Here is a 20,745-nt window from a genome sequence, read left to right as displayed (position 1 = left end):
GCAATCATGTGTTTAGATTGCCCAAAGTAACTTCCCATAAAATTAACTTGATTTTCAAAACCGAAAGCTCGAAGCCAAAACTTGTTACAGAGCTACTCCCTAATTTTTTTATCGTACAAGCTAATGGTGGTGATGCAAAGTATGTCGTAAAATATGTTTATAATTTTATCTTCTTTATTCAAATTTCTTTAAACAATAAACTGTATTTCATATTTTTTTCTAAATTTTCTTTTCATGGTTTCATTTTAATTACATGTTGCAAAAATATAAACTAACACACCTTAAACCAGAATCTTCATTCTTTAAAAGAAACTGGACAAAAAGAAATAGAAAAGCCTGATTAATGTTTTGGATTTTACTATAAACACTAATTAAGTTATAAAGATAAGACCAAATAAAATTGCTTAGTGATTCTCTCAAGTATAGTTTTCATTAAGTTCAATCAAGTGTGAGAAGAAAATATAGAATAAAAAATTTCAATTATTTTTACGAGTGAAAAAATCATTTCTTTCCTCGGGTTCTATTTATAATTGTACAGCTTTAAAGACTAGAACTGAAAAAAGCATAACTTTACACACTCTTATTAGGTACTGTAGGAGAATTTTAAGATCCTTTGAGAGTGGAAACCAGGTAAAATTTTCGCAGGGGCCGCGCTTGTCCCTGCGAAAATTAGGCATTGCCCATAAGTATATGCATATGACTGTTGTTCCCGATTCAGTTTCCGGCGGCTGAATAGTCTGAATGAATTGGATTTTCCTCATCTGAAATGTGATTACAAGTTAGTTTTCCTTATGATGTCCCTCGCAAAGACTTTCATTCTGAAATACAAAATGTGTCTAAAAAGTTCAGTGAGTGGCCTCAGATAATAAAAAACCAAGAGTTATAAATAAAATACCTTTACTGGCCTTCAAACTGATCCCCATTATTTACAACAAACTTCTGAGAAAGTTGTTGAAAACTATCAGCAAAGGCTTCTGGAATCGCTCGAAACACCGTGATCATGCATTGTTCCATATCCGCAACGTCTGCGAATCGTACGCCTTTCGGAGCTAATTTAAGGCGGGGAAACAAAAGGAGGTCTGCCGATGCCAAATCTGTAGAATAAAGGTGTTGAAGAATATCACCTTGCGTTCAGCAAGAAAGTTAAGCGTGCGGATCGCAGTGAGCAGACAGACGTTATCGTGGAGGAAATTCCATTATCCACTTCAGTACAGTTCTGACTGCATGAGTTAGGGCAGCTGTTTCAAAACTCCCTCGTAAACTTTCGCGTTGGCGGTCTGACCCTCGAGTGGAAATTCATGATGGATCAAGCGCTTGCTATCGAAAAGGCGATCAACATCGTCTAAATCATAGATTTTGTCAGCTGACTTTTTTGGGAGATGGGAAGGACGATAAACGGTGTCCGGAAACATCGCGGACGAAAACGTCGCGGAGAAAACAACGCACGGAGAAAATTTCGTGATATAAAACATCATGGGAGAAAAGAAAGCAAAGAGAAAACATAGCAGTTTTAAAATATCGTGGTACAAAATAAAAAAAGTTTTAAAATATCGTAGTCGAAAATAAAGCGGTTCAAAAACTTCGCAGTTCAAAAGCATCATCGTCGAAAATATCGTGGTAAAACATAAAATACCTACAAATCATCGCATGACGATAACATCGCACAGATGCGTTTTCAGATTTTAAAAGTTGTAAGTGCATGTTCGTATAATGATCTGGGAACGAAACAAGGAAAGAGGGATTCTTTTACTTTTATATTTCATATTTTTGAACGAATTAATAAATGTTTGCTGAAAAATAAGAAGTCAACGTAATCATTTAAAAATTGAAAATGAGTAGGAAGCTAACGCAACTTATAGAACTTAATAGAATTTTTAATTTACATAGTTAATTAACAAAGGTTATTAATAAATTAGCATTTTTTATAAAGATTTACTGATAATTTTTTATCAAAAATACAGTCTAAAAATGCTTATAAAAAGGAAGATAAATAACTGCATAAGGTTACCTCTATAAAAATTGGTTAGTTAATGATGAAATTTTTTTTCACATTTGTTAATCTGATATTATTTTAGTGAAAATTATATATCGTTTTGTTTCCGTTTATTCTTAATGTCGTTAACATTTTTCTGTACAGTGTACAATCAATTTTTTGAATGTCGATTTGTTAGTTATGACGAAAGTCAGTTACATAATATGTCAGTATGGGAAATGTGTCACATGTATGCGATGATTTGTAGGTACTTTATTTTTACCACGAAGTTTTTGACGACGATGTTTTTAAATTGCGAAGCTTTTGAACCGCTTTATTTTAGGCCACGACATTTTGTATCACGATATTTTGGAACTGCAATGTTTTCTCTTTGCGATGTATTCTTCCACGAAGTATTCGCTTTGCGTTGTTTTCTCCGCGACGTTTTTTTCCGCGATGTGTTCGGCTGTAACCCGATAGACACCATACCATTGATTCTAATGATGGTTTAAAAAATTACGGGTTCTGGTAAGACGAGTTTGCTTTTGCTCATCTGTGAGGGAGTGCGGTACAAACCCATGCACAAATCTTCCACTTTTCCAAGTGTTCATGAACAATAGTGCTTACACTGTCTTTGCTTATCTTCTTCAGTTCTTCTGATGTCGTCCTCAAAGACAGCCGTCTATAATCTGCAAGCATGGATTGCACTTGTTCAGTATTGTCTGGGATTGTGCTTGTCGATGGTCTACAGGAATGCGCCTCATCCTCAACACCTTCCTTTCCGTCTCTAAACCGTTTAAAAGGCTGAAACACAAACTTTACTCACTGCTTCAACACCGTACACTTGCCCTAAAATTTCATGAGTCTCCGTCTTATTTTTCCTAATTTGAAGCAAAACTTCAAGTTAATGCATTACTCCATTTTGCAATGACCCGAGTTCTCACACTGGATCCGCTAGCTTAGTTGCAATGTGCACCACTGCTTCACTTCGGTGATTTGCACAAAAAAGGGTACTTGTTGATATGTCTCTCAAAGCGTATGCGCGAGCGTCCTATATTAACCAGTGCTGTTTCTAACATATGGGACCCTTCACCGAACTTTTCAGATGCACATAGCCCTCTATAGTCTGTAACTTTAAAACAGATGCTTCAAGATCTTTTCACCCTCCCTCATTTCTCTTATTCTCGTCACCACATACCTCTTGCATTTCATATGAGAATACAGCTGAAGTCAGCCTTCATTCATGCGCTTTTCACGAAGCGAAGCACGCTTAACAGAAATGAAGTGAGAAAAATACGACAAGGGAACTTGACCATCTGCTGCAGTTCCCTTTACTACAGCTACAAACAAGGCCGGAGGGAAGAAAATGAGCCTGAAATGCTTATTTTCAAGTAACAGACTGATAGGAAACCTGATAGGAAAATCCTTAAAAATCTGTTATTATAGTTCTTGCATATTTTTTAACTTTTTCAGCATTATACTTACCAAAACTCCTTACGTAAGAAGTGTAACTGCTATTTCGAAGCATCACTTCTGTTTCTAAATAAATATAGTAGAAAGGGATCCAACATTATAGTTTGGTTTCATGAAGCTCCAGAATCATTGACGTGATATGTTATACATATAACAATAAAAGATAGCTTTGTCGTTTAAGATATAATGGAAAATCCTCTGTGAAGCACGAAATAAAACTTTCCTAATTACTGTTCCGTTTCACACTATATGTCACAACTTTCCAATCCAGAATCGAAATCATTTATAAATATGTGTTAAAATCAGTAAAGTTAGAAACCTGCACTAAAATGAAATGACAGAGAAAAGGCTTAACCAAACTAAATTGTACTTGAGAAAGACAATGATTGATTTCAACTTTCAGTTAATTAATACATTAGAGCCAAGATTATTTTACAAACACCGATAATACGCAGAAACTGATATTAATTTCGGGGTGCTCATATGTGAAGATTTTAATTAATGATCTCGCTTCTCTATCGTGAATATTTGTGAAGGAAGTACCTACTCTGTGGTAGAAAGGTGGTTGTTATAATTACTAAAAGTTGTCATACTCACAGCTATTTCACTTTTGATTTCAATTCGAAGTTCGAAATCCCATATCTCCAAATTTTATAGAGATATTCGTAAGATGTAAAACGTTATACATCTAAGATGCTTTTATTAAATATAATAAGATTGTTATGTAAAATATTTGCATAAACATATAACTCTTTTACTGAACTGTTAAGAAAAAACTGGTATTTTAACTTTTTTAAGCTAAACGTTTTCTAGTTTTATCTTTGGTTTTAAAAATCAAAATTTACCTGTAATTATTTTTTGTCTTTTCCTGAATATACTATTTTGAAACCCATTTCGTTTAGTTAACATGAAATAAGCATTTATTTTTGGAAGAATAATTTTATATTTTTCATCGGATATTTAATCATTTATTTTATTCAAGTTATATCTTATTCAATTCCACGAACAACATGATAAGTGACATTTTAACGTTCAATATCAGAAAAACAATTTTCAATTTCGTTGTCTTCCATAAAAAATACGTTACATTGGTAACATCTAGGAAGTTCTAGATTAAAAAAAATAATTAGATTAAAAATAATATATGTGTAGGGAATGAAATTCTTTGAAATCATCCTATCTCTATTCCCTAAGATAAGGTATATTTTAGTTTTTAGCATCCTTCATAACAGTTTTCGAAATCACTATTCCTATATAAAGCTATTCTATACTGCGTCAGCCTCTTTCATTCCAGACTAGCTGTGTTTATTCAGCGTATTTTTTTAATCTAGTTGTGTTCATTCAATCTTTACATTTGTGTAGAGAAACTTCTTTTATTGCAATATATCTCATTACGGCAACTAAATGCAAAATAATCATTTCAACAGAGTCAGCTTGACAGTTAGCTTTTCTTTAAAAGAAAGTAGAAAAAACACCTATTGCAGCTACAGATTGTGAGTAGGAAATTTAAGGTATTGTGGATATTATATTGTTCCCTATTTATTTTGCTAAAAATACAAACAGTCTCTGTACCGTTTTAGGAGGAATTATTTTTACAAATTCCAGACTATCTGCGAGGTGATTATTGACAGCATTTATTATGAAATCTCAATTTGGTTTTCCTAAAATATTTATACTTGCGGACAAAATAAACGTTAATTGCTACTTTGACGGTTAATCGTTTGCTTTGACAGTAAATCTTTGCTTTGACAGTTAATCCTTTGCTTTAATCCAGTGAGCATTTTCTGCTATAGCTAAAATATTTTATTTCATGGTTTGATTATCAAACTAATTGTAAATGGATATGAACCTTAGTGCTTTGCTTTTGACCCTGAGACTAAACGGCAGTCATCCGCATGAGCTGGAGAAGATTCACTACAGCCACAGAAAATTCTGTTCTAGCAATATCAGGTAAAGATCATGTAAGCAATCCGTTTTCATTGGAAAGGAATAATCTATAAAGATTAATCGTGTAAAACAGAAAGTGAATTTTTTATTCATATTTTATAAAGACATAATGGACAGACTTCTGAAGAGGATTCAGCACGTTAGGCCTGAAAAAATTCATTCGGATAACTGGTTTCTGTAACACAACAACGCAACCTTTTACAATTCCATTCTTTTCTTGAAGTTTCAAATATAAATATGTGTGACGATTCTCAGCTACCGCCATACTTACCATATTTGGCACCCGCACCCTACATTATTTTCCTTGAAGTCCCTCTTGAAAGGTAATTATTTGAATAATTTTGCGGAGATTCAGGAAACCGTGACCAAAGACTTAACCCGTACCCCAAAATATACGAAACAATGAAGGTTGGTTAATTAGATATTTAAATATTCAAAGCACCACCAGGGATATCTGCTTAAGGAAGATGATACTTTGATTTAGGAACTCCTTACGGAAACTGGCTCGTATACACATTGCGTAAAACCACGAAAACAAACCATGCCACTAACCCGTTCGCTTGAGCTCAAAGCCTGGATGGTTTGGTTTAGTTTATTATGGAAAAGCATACTAGGGCTATCTCTGCCTAAGGGTAACGATGCCTTCGTGGAGGACTTTTCTAAAGGAAACTAGCTTATGCATATGTTACACATGGGAAAAACCACAAAAACGCCATGCAGGTAGCCCGTTCCCCTGGTTTCGAGCCCAGGTTGCAGCTACCAGTGTTGAACGATTTTACCGGTCCATTTACCCTGGATAAGCTACCAATCTTCAACAGTCCTTAACCACTCGGCTATGGAACAGCCAGTTCTACAAAGGAATCAAACATCTGCATGAATATTTAAAGCATTGTATAGTCCAACAAGGATTATATATTCAAGGCTAAGTAGTGAAAATGTTACAAGATACTATAGCAAAAAGAATCAGAGTGAGTTCTATAAATTAACAGAACTTGTTCGGAAGGTTAAATAGAACTGTTCTTCAGTTGTAGGAAAGGAACAGAAGCTTTTTGAACGTGGAGTGAAAACAAGTTATAGAAAATTGAAGAAGATTCTAGTTATCCATCAAATTAATCCTGCAAATTTATGCAACTTACGTTGATTCCTGTTACTGTAGAATCTTTAACATTTATTTTTATGCCTGTTATTTCAATGTAAATAGCAGTGTTGTTTTCTTCCTAAAACGTTGCAGACAATGTTGCAGAGGATTTTGCAATAAAATTCTCGGGATAGTTCTAATTAGTAAAGTAAAATATAAAGGATTCAAAATAAATAATCTAATTGAAATGGTAATTTTTTAAATATCAAAACTCATTATCCGAACAAATAAAAAATAAATTATCGGAACCTATCCTAGTGAAGTTGGAATGGGATATTTAAATCCGGAATGTATTATGTTATCTTCTCGAATATATGTTTCATCCTTCAATTAGGAAACGCTAATTTACATTGAGATTTACTTTAAATTACAACCGTATTTGTTAAAACTTCATTAAAACTGTTAAAGTCTACGCGAATTGCTTGAAATGATAATTTTTAGTTATTTTTAATTATTAGAATTCTTTAACCGAACCTAGCCTGATCCGAATGGAATTGAATACTTGAATTTCGAATGTAGCATGTTTTCTTCCTGAATATGTCTTGGATTCTTCAGTTGAGAAGCGCTAGTAATTTGCATTAAGCTTCATTTTAAAAATTAAATTTTGCTAAAACCTTCTTAAATGTTACGAAATACGTAGAAGAGAATTTATTTAAAAATTTAACTATGATTTTACCTTTATTACTTAAGAAGCATTTCTAAAGACAGTTTGGATTGTACACTTTGTTCTAATGTTAAAACATAAGAAAGCAGATAGCATCAGTAATAAAAAGTATGGATATAACGAATATGCCAAGAGTTAAATTAAAATTCATTAAGTGTGGAGACAACTTCACGACTAAACATGCCATTATCGCCTCCAAAAAAATGGCGCCCTTGCTTTGTTCAGTTCTTCAATAAATTTCCCCGCAAAGTATTTTCCAACTTGTCGCCGCGAACGATTAATCATTTCCGGAATTTAACCGTCCAATTCTTTTCCGGTTGAAAAATTTCTGTAATGAAATTTAAAAAAGCGCCAAAAAGTAATTCCGTTATTTTACCCCATTCGTTTGAAGGCAAAGTTTTCAGCTTGTAGTTTCTTTGGCGATATTACGTTAGCTGCTAATATCTCGCCAAATAACTACAACATGAGATTGATTACACCGGTTGCCATTGGCAAAAGCGCCGTAATATGCATGCCTTGATTTTTAATGCAAGTTAATGATAGTTTCGTCAGTGTAAATTAACGTAATAGTTACGTCACTTTTTATGAAAACTAGATAAATAATGCTGCAGCATCAAAGGATACAGATTGTTTCTTTTGATAAGGCATGATTTTTATCTTTGATAGATCTTTGCAAATGTTAACTGATATGAAGTAAATTATTTTAAAAAGGAAATTAAACGCACAAATATAAGATCAGAGATAGAATCTGGGAAAGGAAATTAATCTTCGGGTATCTGGTGTCTTCATGTATGCGTAATTTTTATAAAAATATTTTATTATAAATAATAAACACAAAAATATTGCCCTGTAATATGCTGAAATTGAATCCTTAATAATATTTTAGTTCAATTTGTTTTTTTTTTTAATCAATACTTTGTAAGACATTTTCTCCTTCGATAGAACGTTCCTTCGTGGCATAACTAGAAGCACGTTTGGCTAGCACTCAGGATGACCGGAACTAGAATATAAGTCAGGGCATTATGGATTTTTAATGCTTTCTGCTCCAAAATAAATCTACTGACACTAGAACGTAATTATTGAGATTATTTCGGTTATGGAGATTATGGCAAAGTACACAACTCCTATCAGCCTAAGGAAAGGGATGCCTTCGTGGACGACATTTTAAAAAAAACTCTGTTATTATTCACTGTACCTTGAGGCAATCTTTAAAAGCTCCCTTGCAGCTACCCCGTTTTCCAAAATATGAGAACAAGTTGAACTAATTGCGAGTGTTCAGCCTTTTTTACCGCTCTACCGCTGGTAAACCTATATAACGGGGAATTATAAAAAAAGTACAAAAATGTCGTATTGGCTATTCATATGTAAGGCGTCTTCACATATAAAACGACTCTAAATCTCGGAAAATATTTTATAAGAAGGCTTGCACGCAGGATGACCTCACTTGTTGCTTTCTAGAAGATAGAAAGTTATATGATCTGTGTTATGAAGAATTTTTAACTAAATAACTAAATATGTTTTCTGACCCTCTGAGCTGCCAGGGTTTTCGCTAAGAAAGCACTAATTTCGCAAAACTACTATGAAAACATTTTTTTTAATTTTAATGTAAAACCTCTCCTGGTATTTCATACCTGGATTTGTGTACTTTTGATATATTGCCTTAATTTCTTTGACATATTTTAATCTGCACGTATATATACGTTCTTACAGATATCACAAAAAATATGCTAGGCCGTATATATACGGCCTTGCCGCTTTGTCTTAATGCACATTTTTAATGTTAGGTTGCACACGTAATAAAGATAACTGTTTAAAAAAAAACTTATTTGTTTACTTTGTAGGGTATATTTTAATTTTATAACAGTTATTTTAAATTTATGCTTCTTTCCCATCTTTCTTAGCTTCAGTTTACAACTCCCTACCAGAATGTTAAATGCAAATGAGAAGTATAAAGGTATTTAAGTCAAGTTCAACTGACTTCGTCAGAGAGAGTTTAGATTCCAGAATAGCGCGTGTTTGCCTTTGGCTACGTCTCTCTGTCATTACGCTCGGCCGTATTACGTGCCTTTTGATAGCTCGCTGTCTAATTTAATATTACAAGACAACTAGTTTAGAATTGCGTTTGCTTCGGCTAAAGCTCTTTAGTTAGTCATTATTTCTTACATTTTGAGTTTAAGCCCAAGTGCAGGCTTTGTTGTACGCCCTGAGAAAGCGGCCGACTGTTAATCTTATTTTGTAAGGGTAATTAACTCTTCTTGAGTTTACGTTTTTGTTTTTGGACTTGAGCGATTTTTCGCTTAGTACCTCACTTGGTTCCTCGACATTTAGTTTAAGAGAGTAAAAGTGAGGAACTCTATACCCTTCATTGAAAAAAATCGCCAAAAAAATAATCATCTAAAAAGTAACATTTTTCTAATAGCATTTTCTTTACGACTTCGTAAATTTTACTATCATTTTTAAAATGATACCAAACTGAAAAATGGTCTTGGTAAATTGCGAAGTCAGTTAGAAAATAATAAAAATTTATAATGAATAAATTCTTTAAAATAAAATTATAATCTGGAACTTCAGTTTACTATCTAACTGTTAGAAAGAGTATAAAATAAAAATCTTTATAACTTAAAAAATATCAAAAATTCACAGAAGTAAAAAGCAAAAATCTGATCTGATCTAGGTATTTATATTTCAGTTTAACAACTGAAGCATCTGCCATACCCCAACTAATTTAAGGATTTTTCTATAAATTCAAAATACAAGAAATAATATCACATATTTAAAACTGCCTGTCCAAAATAGTAATGCCAAATGGGAGGAATGAAAAAATTTGTTATGATAATATTCTGACGTAACATTTTGTGCAGCATTTTCAGCATTATTTCTTGTGATAATAATAAATTTTATTAACTCTTTATCATAACCACAATTTGTAATTTTAAATATTAAGATTTTCAGATTGGTATTTACTAAAATAATTGAAGTATATTAAAGTAACTGCTAAATAACTTAGTTTTAACTCCAACTAAAAAGAAATATACGAAAGTTTTGCAAGAGAGACAAAACTTGAGAATCAATGGCAATAACCTATTCTCTTACTTTTATTTATTAGATTTTTCTGTAACGCAATCAGGAAAAATACATATGTATATGCATGTGGTTATAAACTTCTTTGTTTTTTACTGTACCTTTCAGCAACAACATCTCACGGCGCTTCGATTATCATAAAGATTGTTAATCTTGAGAAAATTGCTAGCATATTCATCACAAAGTGCAGATACTTATCAGCAATCTGGTTGTCTTTGTAGACTTATTAATTTTGAACTACAGAAAAAAAATTGTTCATATATAAAGCTACTCCCAAACAAAGTTATTATTCGTATTGCAAAAATTCGTAACTGATGATATTTATCTTTTGACAGGTACTATTTAAATTTAATGAAATTTGTATCTTCAAATCTTGACTAAGATTTATATCACACAGTGTAAATTAATTATCTCCATTTATCGATTTTTCCGAGCGTTTCTCACGTTCTTTTTTGGTAACGAAAATAACGTAAAATTGGACTCCAAACCGTTAAAATGTTAAACTTTTTCTTTTAATTCTTATTGTTATAATGCTGATTAATTTACGAGAAATGTATTCGCAGGCCGCATAAAATTGCTTCGGAGACCGTGAGTTGAGACTACTGCGATAGCGTATTTTATTCCGCAACGATGTTTTAATGGTGTCCCTGCGTTGCATGTATGGCCGTAAATTTAAATTATAGAATATATAATTTTAGTTTTGGGGCATCGCAGAAGCGAATCTCGGAAATTTGGGCCATCATAAGTCCAAGACTACTTGCACATACTTAATCATAAGCGGTGATGGTTACTGAAACCTGACACAGCATAAATGAAATTTTGTGATCCCTAGAAGTAATCCCTTATGCTTAAGCACGTACTTGTCTCTACTTTAAAGTCTTATCTCATTTATACGTGTCTCATTTATACATATGAATCTTTCTCAGAGTTGCACAAGTATGTGTAAGAAAAAAGCCTTCTGAAAAGTTATTATTCTTAGTTGCCCCTCCTTACTGCAAGTATTTTACAAAATTATCATTCATTACCTGTCTTTCCCACCTCTGCCTGTTCAACAAAATTATAAGAAAAGTTTGAAAGCTTTCAGGTTTTACATTACGAACAAAGAGGCCTTATTTTTTAAACGTTTTGTGTGTTATATGATATTTGTTAAATATCATGTTCTTCGCACTTAAACCATAAAATTCAATTCAACAGCAATATTGCAAAATAATTTTAAAATGAGCGGGTTTTTTTTTAATTTTTTTTTTTTTTTTTTTTTTATTTTACCGTACAGTGTTGCTATTGCTCGCTTTGAAATCCTTGAGTTCGTTAACCAAAAATTCGTTAAACTGTTACAAAGTAAGAAATCGGTAGTAAAACAAATTCCAAATTCGGGCTTCCAGATGCCCATATTCGGTGGAGGATTACGTTATTCAAAATTTGATGGTTCTAGTTACCGTTGTTTTATCACAGTGCGAGAAACATACATACATTTATGCAGATTCTTCATTATTTAGCAACAATCTGAGAAGTGAAACGGACATTTAAAGTTTTCGACGCAAAATTCCAAAACGAAATTAATAGCCCTTTTGGGCTAATGCCCTTTGGGCTAAAAATTCCTTCGGTTTTGTGCTTTTTCCTATACACTTGGAGTATTTTATTTCTTATTTTTGCATTGTTTTGTATATTTAATTACAATATAATTTTAAATCTATAAATTATTGAAATTTATGAACAAATTTAAGTAAATCTAGATGTGTTAATGCGTTTACTTACTACACAGATGATCTTTTACTTACAGATTTTTTATTCTTAAAATGAAAATATCTTGTTTTTCTTGTAATTAAAGTCAAAAATAAGTTAAACGAAGATTAAGCTGTAAACCTAACGTTACTTAAATTAGAGTATTATTTTATATTTCAAACTGCTTGTAAAATATTCTTTGCAAAGCAATGTAATAAGGAAATAAAAAAATTAACATGAGCTTTTAGATACACCAAAAATATTAATTTCATAATTGCGTGTTTTCAATTGAATACTTCTAATAATATTTTAATAATTAATCTCTGTTTAAAAGGTAGAAAGCGATAAATCATTTTTTAACTTAAAAAAGGAGAGAAAACAATTATATTGACATTTTTATGGAACGGATTTAACCATTAACCTACATTCAAAAATTCTTATTATCTTCAGTAACGATATTAATATTAATAATGGTGCAGCTACTGCACTGAAGTAATTTAAATTATTCAGAAATCTTTTCTATTGAGGTAATATCACAGCCTGAGAAGCAGACTAAGTTAGTTTAAAGTTAGAAGCCTTCTTAATTAGTTGGAACATAATGCAGTTCGCTTTCATACTCTAATTGTGTTCGCTGTAAAATGATGAAAGCTACAAACTTAGTAGGACAATCAAGTGGTGCTGAATTAAATTGCCCTATGAAAGCTTTGTTTGATTTAATTTATTGCATGCTAATAATAAAGGACGCTTAATACTTTTGAAAAAAATGCTGTAAGGAGTTTGAAAAAACGTTGGTCTTTCCTTAAATGAATATCCTCATGTACTTAATATTGGCAAAAAATTTATAAACTATTGTTTTAATATATGATAGGTATACGATATTACTAGTAAAAGATGAATCTAAAAGTCTAAATTATTTTTTCTGATGTTGCGAAATACTTTATTATGTATAAGCAAAATATAAAAAGGGAAAGACAAAAAGGTACTTTTCCGTTTCGCCGGCGCAAATCTCGCCAAGCAGACTTTATTGGCCATAACATACAGTATACACATAAAATATGTTAACAAATGTTAGTTCTAAGATTTTTTTCTTTTGAAGGCATAAACATTTTAATATCGTTTAAAATTTTGTAAAAAGCCAATAAATTTGTAAAAAGACATTAAATTAAGAATTTACTATGCTTTTATGGTTCAAAATCCTGATTCGCCTGTTCATATCACGTGATCCCAAGTGATCTCATCTCACGCAAACTACGCTACAAAAATCTAATTCTCTCAGTAATTATCTATATTAATTTCAAGCTAAATCTTAATTTGGAGTACAAGTTTAAATGCAAGATTTATTTCAATTCGTACGAATAGTTTACTCAGAAATTGTGTAAAATCGTAGTGCTTTGCTTCGCTAGTGCATTCTCATTAGAATTGGTGAAGTTAACCCTTGACTTTGCCTTTTCTATATTTTCGCCTTCGGGTGAGCGGTGTGATTGCATCCTAATTTACTTAATTACCGCGAATGGCCTTAGGGCAGAAAAATGGAACTATCTGGTAAACATTCTATGTAATTGTATGCCAGTATTGAAAGAAACAACCAATCTGATAAGAAATGGCTGCGACTTGTTTTGAAAATGAGGCGTAAAAGGTTACCAGCGAGGATATACCGTTTGGCATCAGTTGTACCATTATTGGCGACTTTATCGCCTGCGCCGGCAAAACGGAAAAGTACCGACAAGGATCCTGTTTTTAAAAGAACAATAAAACTAAAGCCACTTTATAGTGTTTTTTTTTTTTTATTTATTTACTTGTATAATTCTGAAATTATTTGAGTTAACATCTCAAAAAAGAAAATATCGATGATAGCATTTCAAAAAATGTACCAAAAATACTGTGTTTGTTCGTTTACACTGTCAAAAACATCCAAAGCATATAAAATTTACGCAAACGTAAATACATTAACGTAAATTCAGTAACCATCTGCTTATTTCTGAGCACCATTTCTGAACATTGAACGGTGACGTTCATGTTTCTGTAGTCTGAAAGTTTCTGAGTATCATCTGCTCATTTCAGAACATAAACCATTTCGGAGCAGATGGTTCGTTTTGGCCTCGGTAAACATAAAATAACAATTTTTCAAATTCCAAATCACAAAAGGAGCACACTTCGTAATGAAAAATCATTCATATAAAAAATGAAATACATCTTTTATTCCCATTGACCATTTAATTTCATTTTCATTCTTTCATACATTAATAAAATATATATTTATTAGTTTTTGGAAAAGTTTATTAGTCCAAAGGGGCTTTGTCCCTCAAGGACTATTGTTTTCTTTTTGCGATTTTGCGTTGAATCACTATAATTGTCCGTTTCACTTTTCAAACTTTTGCCACCAGATTCTAGAGTCCTGCATTATATTTCAAGAAATTAAATAATGAAAAATCTGCATAAATGTATGTCTATTTCTCGCATTGTGATCAAACAACGGTACATAAAGCCATCGAATTTTGAATGACGTAATCCTCCTACGAATATGGGAAGACCAAATTTGACATTTGGAATTTGTTTTATTATTGATTTCATATTTTGTAAAGCTTTAACAAATTTTTGATTAACAAACTCAAGGATTTCAAAGCGAGCTATGGCAACACTCTACGGGGGGGGGGGAAACCTTTTTATCTCCAGCGCGCGGAATTGTGTATCAGAAATTCTAAACATAGGCTCATTATAAAATTTTTTTGCCGCATTGCTATTGAACTGAAAGTTATGCTTTACATGCGAAGAACATGATATTTAATAAATAAAGGTAACACAAAAAACGTTAAAAAATGTCCCTTTGGAAGTAATTTAAAATCTGAAACCTTTCAGATTTTTTATTAATCTTTTTTTTATTCGCTTTAATTTTCGAAATTCTCTGCATACCTGCGTTTAAGAAAGAACTACGTGCTTAACATAGCCACTCTTTCTTCTTCATAAACTAGAACTGCAACATTTACTGAACTTGCTAGAACTGAGATGTGCGAAAAAATCTTTAATGTCACCGCAACTGGTCATCTAAAAGCAAAAGTTCTGCGGAAAAAACGTGGCTGTGTCAGTGCTATAGATGACAAAGACTTCTTTTGCAGATCAATTAATCTTATATACGAGAGACCGGATTTGCGTGATATGCGGCGAAAATCAGAACTCAGGCGAAAGCCTCTATTCGAAAGACAAGATCAGCGTCGGCTGCCACTGCGAAAGGCCTCATCCAGATTTTTTTTTCTGTTGTCCAGCCTTCCCAGTGGCTGAAAGCAACAAAGCTTTAAATCCAGTCCATTTCCTTCCTTGGACTGAAATAGAAAACGACTTTCCGCCTTTTCAACTAAATCCTAGCCTAAACAATCTTCTATAACAGAAAAAAGTACCCTAGACAATGCATACAAATCAGATGTTTTTCATCCACTTCAAAATGCTTTCAAAGTTCACATTTGGAATTTCGGCCGTACTAATAGCTGTGGTAATCAACTCCTTATATTTACAATACAAATAAACAAGTATCACCATTCATGCATCAGGGATGAACCTAGACATTTCTCTCCATATGGTTCTAACGTCATCGATTTATCCTCTTGCCAGTAATCTTACATTTCACTGTAATGTATCTACAATATGCTCTCTTTTTATAGTCCACGGCCCTGCTTTCTTTGAATATGTCTGTAATAATTTTCCTGCCATTAATTGCCATTGTGCGGGAATAACTAATCGACAGAAATTCTCGCTTACAGAAGCAAATTTGACACTGAATTTCAAAATTTCACCAGGCAACCGAATACTACCACCAGTAGTTTTCAAATTTCCAAATCATTTCTAACACTCTTGCGAGCTATTAAAATCAATACAAAATGAATATACTAGAATCACAATTAAAATTATGAGACGGTGGCAGCAAACGCGGGATCGCTGCTTTAAAACACAACTAAATGCCAAGCACAGAATTGAAAAAAATTCATTCCCGTTCACAAATAAAATAGATGGATTCATTTTCTAAATTTTCTTTGATTACAACTTATACTTTATTTTGCATATGGAAGGAACTCGAGTGGTCATGTAAGCCTATTCTTTCTTTTCTTTATCTATTCCGATGGCAAAAATCCAAATACTGCCGCATACAAACTGAAAATACTTGAACCACTAATCCCTTTCTCAGTAACAGTAGACGTATTTGTCCTGCTATAGTGCATATGTAGTATTCTTCCTACATCTCACCTTTAAACTCACGTTATTAATCATTTCCTTTCAACATAATGCAAGAAACCAATTTAAATTAACTTATATTTTAAATGAAACTCTATCTATTTCGAAGGTGTTCGAACACGCCTTTCTTCCTCAAAAGCCAAAAGAAAAAAAATTTGGAATGCTAGAGGAACGACAAGCATTTTATATGAAAAGCAGTACGCGAAGTAAAACGGAAAAGAACGTAGCGCCATCTCTCGAGGAAAATGCAAGTTAAATATAGAGTAGTATTCAAAATCTACGTGAACCTAAGACTGCGTTTTTGCCTAATTTTAAATTTTCATTGGCGTGTTTCTCTTCCAATCTGACTATTCCTTCTTGTTTCATAAATCAACAACTATAATTCAATAAATTCTCTAAGTAATACTAATTAAATTATTATAAAAATAATGTTTTATTATTATTAATATTAATTACGTTAATTTAAAGAAATATATTTCATTTACACAAATTTATATTCAAATACATTTAAGACGCGGTGAATGGTGTATGACCCAGAAAAGTATATTTAACATTAAAAAATATTCAGGCATATTCAGATTGAAAAATATTCAGATTTATTTCACACTACTTTAATAACACAAATGCGAATTTACTTTAATAAGTAAGCTATAGCTTAATAAATGCAGGCAGATTATGGCTTTAAACTCAAGAAGTGAAATTAATTCTAAAATGCTCGACTTCGAAGCCATTTCTAACTAAAACTAAAAATTTAATCATGACGTTAAACTGTTAACGTTTCTTTTTTTCCTACTGAATTACATACCGTTTCTGATTAGTCTTAGAAAAATTATTCATATTGTGAAAGTGAAACTTAGCGTGACTTAGTTTTGATGAAAATATAAGCTTATTTCCTTGTTTACCAGATTTTCTAGATTGTTAGAACACATTAAGAAACTCTTTTCTTAGATAAAAATCATTGATCATTCGGTTAGGAAAGAAGCTTAACCCGAATAGCGTGCAGTTACAGTTAGTTGTCTACTTTTAGATGTTGTATTGTAGTCTGGGGATCGTTAGTTACATTAATGGAGGGTACTCACGTGTCGTGGATAAACTTGCATAAAGGAGAAAATCATTATAATCCTGTCTGGAATAAGTGGTCGTTTCGCTGCATCTCTAAAGAATTTTGGAAGAGATAGTAGTAGTGTATGAGAAGGAATCTTGTAGAAGATAAATCGAGCATCGCTGTTATTACTGTTTCATTTTATTGTTTATGCAGAACTGTGGAGTTGAATACAGTAATTTTTCTCCCTTCAAGTGATTTAAATCAAATATCAATCATCGCGTAGTGTGTTTGCTGAGATTACTATTATAAATAAAAATATCACGCTCTCCGTTCAGTCATGCCTGGGGGGGGGGATTGTGTAAGAATCTTTAGTGAATTCTCAAAGGCAACTTAATAGAGAACAAAAAAAGAAAGTTTTTATAAAATAAACTTTTGCTTAAAGCTCATAAAATAATTAATGAACTAAAAAAGGGATAAATATTTTATCATGTAATTTTATGAAGACAGGACATTAAATAAGTCTCTTTACAAAAGTTAGTTAGCATTTTATATCAGAAATAATGAAAGCATGAGGGACCCTTGGTAAATTTATAAAATAATAGCTTCTACTTTTGATAGTTAATTTGATTAATGGATTTCGCTATTGCCAGCGCTTTTATTATTCGTAATATAATACTTTAGATTCTTTTATTTCAAATTATTGCAATATATCAAATGGTCGAAAAATCCGGCGATTTTGCCAAACAAAATCAGGTATTGTATTACAAATCTCATATTATTGGTTTGATTGATTTATGTAATTACAGCAGAGCCTCGAGGGCTATCTGCCTAAGGGAGGGGATGCCTTCGTGGCTCGTATGCACGCTACACATGGGGAAAACCACAAAAATGCCCGTGTAGACAGCCCGTTTACGGGATTCGAACCTCGAACCGATGTACCAGTGTTCAGCGACTTTACCGCTATGCCGCTGGAGGCCCCAAATCTCATATGAAATATCAACTAAATTTATAGAGCGATTTTGAAATCTTCTTAGATACGGGATTTTAATTTTGGGTGATTTATTGCAACAAAACCTTACTCCTCGGCTAATATTAGAAAATATAACACTAAAATTAAAACAAAAATTACATTATCTAGAAGTGCATTTATTGCTTTTAGATCTTTCGGTTTGCTAAGCAGTTATAGTTTGAAAAATAAGGATCTCACATCACGCGAACGGTAACATTTGGAACTGGTTAAATGGGATTTCTAACGTCAAAACCATAGCAAACTCATTCTCAAGTAACGGCAAACGTTTCGTATGTTACATATAATGCCTAATAATATTTTAATGGCATTATATTATGTAGCTGAATATATTGCATTTGAAATGTCATTTCTACAGCAGAAATTTATTATTTAGCCGAAATTTATTATTTAGCCGATCTGGTTCTACTTTGATCTATCTCTCCAGACCCTTACACGCTTAATATCTGCTTCCAGAGTAAATCTAGACTCGTTCGCGAGCAGGATGTTGTGCCACTCTAAAGCAGACATATAATACAAAAAATAAATCTTGCAAAAGCATAAAATCAGTTTAAATAACAAAATTAATTAAAAGGTTAGATTTATGTCGTTAGTTACAAGATTTTAAATTCTGAAACGAATGCTTTTAATTTTTGTAAATGAATCCATAATAACAGAACTGGTTTCTTAATTCTAATTGAACTTAACTATTACTAAAATAATTTTATTTAAATATTTTTTAAATCAAAATTATGTGATTTTTTTTATTACAATTAATCAAAATCTTGAGTAAAAAAAAAACTTCCATACGTTCTGAAAGTTTTTAATATCCCTTTCCTCCATGCCGTAGATCATTTCAAAGAAGCTAAAAATTCTATTAAAAATGAAAATTTAATTCATTTTTTTAATCCCCCCCAAAAAATTTTGTTCATTTTATAATGCTTTTAAATAGTCAAAATCTTTAAAGGAGTTTTATAGAAAATTAAAATAAGGAAACTAATTTAGAATTCTTTATAATTATGGGAACGTTTTCTATAAACTGTTTCTAATATTTTCAGTAGATTTGTATTCGTTATTTCTGTCGGTATTATATAAGATTCTATATGTGGGACCATTAGATACGCATTTTATAGAACCTCACTACAGCACTCTGTGGAATACCTAAACATATCTGTATAGAATCTCTATACATAATTTTATAGAAATATCTAAAAATTTATATAACACTATAGAAGTCTTGACCTAATGTTGTTAGATACAGGGTCCCGTTTGATATATTTTCTCTTAGGAAGACCACGGTGTGCAGAAGATTTTTGTTTTCCCTACTAAGAGTTGTAGCGGTCTGCGTAGATCGTTTTATGATGTTCTGTCTATTCGGGTATTAGTCTGGAAACTCCACAAAATTAACTTTTGAATAACTGTTTCAGTATTAATTAAAAATAGTTTACCATTAGCAGAAAAGTATTATTATTTTCAATTATTTTCATTACTTCTGAGATTCTTTACTCCGATCTCCAAGCAGTTCCACTTCCTTCAGTTTTAAATTTTCAAATTAAATATCATTTTCATTAACGATGTGAATCATGTTGTGAATCTTTTCTTTCAGCCCTTCCACAACGCAGATTTAAACATTTTAAAGACGTATTATGAAAAGGTCTTCCCCCTCCCTCACCGAGACTAGGGCATTGCGCCTAGTATTTAAAGAATAGGGCCATAATTCTAAAAGATTCTTAAAAAATTTAACGTTTGATATTTTATAAAATTCTATGGCATTTTCGTTAAGGTGCCATTTTATTTCTACATAATGTGAATTAAAAGTTTTAGGCAAATATTTTGAAAACACGTAAAAGTATTGTGTGTAATTTGATGTAAGATAATCGAATTACTTTATCTAAATAATTTAATACGCATTTTAATAAATTAAACAAAATATTCATAAGTTTGCCGAAAGCATGTTTAAAAATAACAAGTACTACAATAGAACAACCTCATACACGCATAAGCAACCGCCGCCCGACTAGATTTATTCAATTATACGACTCATTTCCTAGTTCTCATTCTTAGTATATTCTTTTTACACACCACCAACATTAATTAGCGTTTTAATCTGTTCTACTCGTTAATATAATCATGATAATTAATTCACTAGGCTGAACTAAAATATCTCCTTTTTATTTAGACAGACAATGAAACTGGATCATAAAAATCAAATATAGAAGTGAAAGGGAATGCATCTAATTAGAATATTTCCGTGTCAGTGCTTAAAATGGAAAATTATTGCCAAAAGATTATTATCACTGTTACAGAATCATATAGTTATTAATTTATTATTATTGTTTTTAGTTCCATTGCTATTGTGTTATTTCTTGTTGTTATTATTATTTTAGTTGTGTATCGACTATTAATAATTTGAAATGACATCATAATAGATCCTCTGATCGCAATCCATATGACATTCAAGAGCACCGTAGAAATA

General features: G+C 31.9%; 1 protein-coding gene across 1 annotated transcript in view; it reads left to right on the top strand.

Annotated features, from left to right (window-relative positions):
- Window positions 1-20,745, top strand: part of LOC118190198 (uncharacterized) — a 206,935-nt gene that overhangs the window by 102,475 nt on the left and 83,715 nt on the right. The window lies entirely within an intron of this gene.

This window comes from Stegodyphus dumicola, chromosome 10 (assembly GCF_044657685.1).
Source record: "Stegodyphus dumicola isolate Sdum_Otavi_A_Nest chromosome 10, ASM4465768v1".
Classification (NCBI taxonomy): domain Eukaryota; kingdom Metazoa; phylum Arthropoda; class Arachnida; order Araneae; family Eresidae; genus Stegodyphus; species Stegodyphus dumicola.
Note: the sequence above shows the minus strand (reverse complement) of the source record. Positions and strands in the feature narration are given on the sequence as shown.